The sequence below is a fragment of the Morus notabilis genome, unplaced genomic scaffold (genome assembly GCF_000414095.1).
Source record: "Morus notabilis unplaced genomic scaffold, ASM41409v2 Scaffold1334, whole genome shotgun sequence".
Taxonomy (NCBI): Eukaryota; Viridiplantae; Streptophyta; class Magnoliopsida; order Rosales; family Moraceae; genus Morus; species Morus notabilis.
This window is the reverse complement of record NW_010364736.1, coordinates 144,924-150,180: the sequence shown is the minus strand read 5'-3', so window position 1 is coordinate 150,180 and position 5,257 is coordinate 144,924. Positions and strand designations below refer to the sequence as shown.

Genomic DNA, 5,257 nt, shown 5'->3' with positions numbered 1-5,257 from the left:
GATATGCTAATGCCATTTAGTCACATGCTTTGCTCTTTTGACTCTTATTTGGCCTTAACAAAAGAAATATGGATGAAAATGAGATTTCCACGTGGACAAAATCTTGTGACTGTGCTTTGTGATTGGAGTTTACTGACTCTTTGGATCCATATTTATGATTTTCTCCTATTCATTTATTAATACAAAAATGGGTTGGTATGACAAAGTTTTGTGATTGGAATGAGTAGATGTGTATCCTATTTTATGTTTAATGCAATTATTTAGCTTGTCCGATATCAATTAAAAGAATTTAAATATATGTAGTACTTTAAAGCAAAGAAGACGTCTTTATCTAAGAATCAGACATTTAAATGCTTGCGGTAAAACTCAATCTCTGCTGACCATTTTTACAGCCTTCTTTATCTAAGAATCAGACATTTTAATGCTTGTGGTAAAATTCAATCTCTGCTGACCATTTTTAGAGCATTCTTTGGGACATGTTATGCCGTGGCGGTCCTTGAGAAAAGGAAGTATTTCTCTTAGTGCCCTGGCTCCATTTGGTGGTTTTGCTTTCATGACTCTGAATTATTAGAGATAACACATCACTACCTCAAATATTAAGATTGTGTTCTTTTGTAGCAAAAAGCAAAGGAGCTTGATAATTCTAGTGGACTAATTGAGCTCTGTCATGATATGTGCCATCACAAGACTAAGGGTTGAACTGGACAGTACCAGAGGAGAATTATGCAAGTTTTTATTTATTTGTTTTTTTGTGTTTCTTTATAATTCAGTATTCATTAGTTTTTCTTTTCACTTGTTCATTTTCAATTGACAGCACAAGATGATATATTTGCAAACTCAAACTGGTCATTCAAGTGATGTAGCTGAGGGAAATACCTCTACACCGCCCACATTAATGGCAGAGAAAGATATAATGAATAATGTCCTTAGCACATGATCGGGATAAGAAGGAGATAAAAAAAAGGTTATTTCTCTACTCAAAGTCAGGAACAAATACGCAAGACCTTCAAGACTCTGCAGATGCAGATCGATAACCTTACGAACTTGGATGCACGTTGACAAATGGAATTTGATAGTCTTAAGAACTTTGTGAAGTCTATTCCCACAGTATCAACCTCTTTTTGGTGACTCATGTCCTTTGGAATAGTGCCTTTATCTATCTTTTACTCTTATTTTAGAACTTTCAGGTTTCTAATACTTGATTTTAGAGGATGTTTATTTATCCTTATGGATGCTTTTGTCATGATTTTAGAGGAACTAATATTATGTTCGACATTTTAGATATCTTCTATCTTTGTTTGCCCTATCTTAAATGCCTCTCATGCTCTTCTTTTGGTGAGTCGCTACCTTATCTATCTCATAATTCTTTTGTGTCTCTTTTCTATTACTGGGTTTATTTTGTTGGTTTTGGGCACTGATTAGGCTGAGTCATGAACAGGCCTTAGCTCCTTCTACAACACATGAGGGTCCATTCAACCATGGTGAGTTTTTTTGTCTCTCTCTCTTAGTTTATTAATTCGGAGATCTTACTCAATTAATCTTTAAATTAGGCGAGTTTTTTCTACCGGAATCTTACTATTTAGCAACTTAATATTGAAGGGAACATTGCACTAAAGATGGAAATAATAGTTATGGTTATTCTATGATAAATCTCAGTTCTTTTTAATTACTGTTTGAGGGCCAGCTTCATTCCTTTTGTGCTCTAGGTTTTTTTTTTTGTTTTTGTTTTTTTCTCTTTCCTTTCTAACGTCGTCTGTTTCCCCTTCTTTTCTCCTCCAGCTTTTTCCTCTTTCCTTTTGTTTCACCTCTCTCTCCCTTTTGTTTGTGCTCTCCATCTATGCATTCGGATGAACGAAGAGCCATCAATTCGGGCATGAGAGAGAGACCATTATCAAAGTAATTGTTGTGTGGATGTGATTCTTTGCCATAAAATTGTTGTTCTATTCACACAAAAAAAAACTTTTTTTTTTGGGGGATTTTTGATTTTCTCATGTGTAACTCCTTTTCCCTTTGATATAGATAAAAAAAAAAAGAATAGAAATTGACATGAGGAGAAGATGGCAATAATCACTCACACTCATCACCCATCTTCTGTTTTATTGGTTTTCGGTTCAGACTGAACCCAAACAATATAGATTCTCTGTCACACTCAATCCCGCCAAATAACATGGGTATTTCCCTTGCATTACACTCTTTAAACTTATCTTTGACACCTTTTAATTATTCTTGATCGTCCTTTTCACAGGTTATGTATGGATGCTGAAAGTGGACAACTATAGTTTTGATGTTATTAATTGTGGGTTACTATTTTTCTCTCCATCATTTACTTTCAGAGACGTCTTTGCTTCATTTCTCTTGAATTTCATCGACCACACATTTAAATTATTTTTATTGTTCTCATTGCAGGTTTAATTTTAATTTAGGATTTCCATGTAGTCTTGCTTTGTTCTTCTGATTTTTGAAATGGTGAGGTATTGTAACTACAATTACAGAACACAATCTTCGGCACCTTTGAATTATTTTGGATCTCCTTTTTGCATGTTATGTATCGATGCTATAATCGTATCACTATGGCTTTGAATTTCTTGATTTTAGATTTGTTATTTTTTCTATATATGTTATTTTTAGTTGCCTCTTTACTTCATTCCTCTTATATTTCATCGACAACGCGTTTAATTATTTTTATTGTTTTCGTTACGGGTTTAATTTGGATCAGTGACTCATTCTACTGTTGTTTTGTTTTTTTTTTCGTATTTTTGAATGGCGAGGTATTGTAGTTGGGATCGTAGAATCCAATATTCTTTTAGGTTTGTTCTTAAGTATTTATGTTCTTTAAGCTTATCCTCGGCACATTTTAATTATTTTGCATTCTTCTTTTCGTAGGTTAGGTATAGATGCTTAAACCGAACAACTATGGTTTTCAATTTCTTTATTTCTAGTTGTTATTTTCTTTCCATATTTTATTATCAACAGACTCTTTATTTTTTTCTTTTGGATTTCATCAACAACACGTTTGAATTATTTTCATTGCTCTCGTTACAGGTTTAATTTGAATATGGGGTCACATTGTAGTGTTGCTTTGTTTTTTTCTTTAATTTTTGAAATGGCAAGGTATGTAGTTAAGATGTAGCGCCCAAAATTCTAACTAACAATATTGTTATGAATAAGATGTTACGAATTAACATGGATATAGTTATGGTATTATAGTTAGTTTGTCCTAACGTTACGTTTAGTTAATTTGAATAGGTGAATGCGACGAGGACTCATGGTGCAAGAATAAATTCATGCCAAATCCTTAAATTTAGGAGATGATGCGATAAATTTGTGTGATGGTTAATTTTTATCTCTAGATTATATTGAAGTTTGAGGTGAATTGCTAAACTTGTATTATAAGAGTACATTTATAGGCTGCTAGGGCCGGTTACAGCTAGGCTAAGAAAAACAATTAAACTACACTAATTACAAGATCAAATCTGCCCTAATTACATAAGTCAAATTTGCCCTAATAATTACATATATTACAATGTCAACTCTGCTGCCTAATGTCAACTGTTGCCTAAAGTCAATGAGTTTATGGGGATTTCCTGGAGAATTTCCCACATTCCCCCTCAAGCTTGGCATATATATTGATCAGGCCTAGCCTGCTAGTTAACTCATGGAATCTAGGTTTTGAGGGACTCTTGGTTAGAACATCGACAACTTGTTGTTTTGCAGGTAAGTAGACTACACAAACACTCCCATTGTCGATCTTCTCCTTGATGAAATTCCTGTCTATTTCCACATGTTTGGTCCTGTCATGGTACACTGGATTATGAGCAATGTTAATTGTTGCTTGTTGTCGCAGTATAGCTTTATGGGGTTCTCCTGTGGTATTCTTAGTTCCCTCAATAGCCGAGTTATCCATATTCCCTCACAAATATTGTGAGCAACTGCCCGAAACTCAGCCTCAACGCTACTACGAGCTACCACTGATTGCTTCTTGCTCTTCCAGGTGACAAGATTGCACTATAGTCTTTCACCCTGCTTGTTACAATGATTGCACCACAGTCTTTCATTCTGCTTGCTTGGTTTGGCAGCCCCCTCAATCCTATTCGCGGCCAAGGCTGTAGTCTTAATCGACTTCTCTCCCACCATTGTAACTTGTTCGCTTTCTTTGAAGTCTCTCAACATCACACTCCGCCTCTTCTGCTCACGTCGGACTTCAGCAAAGGCTTCGCTGATTGTCGGAAGAGGCTTCCTACCTAGAATCCTTCCTCAGACTTCAACAAGGTCTTGGTTGAGTCCTGCAAGAAAGTCATATAGACGCTCCTTGTCGAGATGTGCTTTGAATTTCACATGCTTGTCAACATCACCCCAGTCGGCCTCATAGATCAAGCTCCTGCCACAGATTTTTAGTGAGTTGTAATAACTTGTAACATCAAGTTTACCTTGCCGAATCTCCTTAAGTTGCATCTTGATTTCAAAAACTTGAGAAGCATTCTCAAAATCCGAGTAATTATCCTTTACCATCTCCCAAATGGCTTTTACGGTTTTGAAGAAAAGATATGTGTGGCTCATACTCATTTCCATAGAGTTAATTAGCAATGCCATCACAATGGAATTGTTTAATTCCCATGCTGCAGCGTAATCAGCATCTCCGGCGCTTGGTTTTTTGATTTCGTCATTGATGTAGCCGATCTTGCCTTTCCCACAAAGCAACATAAGAACGGATGGGGACCATTGAAGGAAATTTTTTCCATTCAGTTTGTGACTGGTTATTTGAAGGGAAGAGTTATCACCATATTAAAGATTAGTGATAGATGAAGAGGAAGATGAGGGAGAGGAAGATGAGGAAGACGAAGAAGTGGTTTCCTTTCCAGCCATTTTACAGATCTCGTTTGACTCTGAGACCATGAAGTTTGAGGTGAATTGCTCAACTTGTATTATTCAGCAAAAGAGAGTACATTTATAGGCTGCTAGGGCCGGTTACAACTAGGCTAGGAAAACAATAAAACTGCACTAATTATGAGATCAAATCGTCAATTCTGCCCTAATAATTACATATATTACAATGTCAACTCTGCTGCCTAAAGTCAATGATTTCCTGGGGATTTTCCGGAGAATTTCCCATATATATATATAATACACATACCTATATGAGTACATATTTATAATGTACTACGTAATACGTGTAATATGTATTATACAGAGTGTGACCAGCGTGCATGGGAGCAAGGAAAAAAAAAAAAAAAAAAACTTATTGCTTCACACGTTTACG

At 35.6% G+C, this 5,257-nt stretch overlaps 1 long non-coding RNA gene across 1 annotated transcript; it reads left to right on the top strand.

Annotated features, from left to right (window-relative positions):
- Positions 1-260: 260 nt before the first annotated feature.
- On the top strand, positions 261-2,504 carry LOC112093275. Its single transcript, XR_002902983.1, has 5 exons — positions 261-1,335; positions 1,439-1,481; positions 2,020-2,171; positions 2,246-2,296; positions 2,407-2,504. It is a non-coding gene; the product is annotated as an uncharacterized LOC112093275 (long non-coding RNA).
- Positions 2,505-5,257: the final 2,753 nt, after the last annotated feature.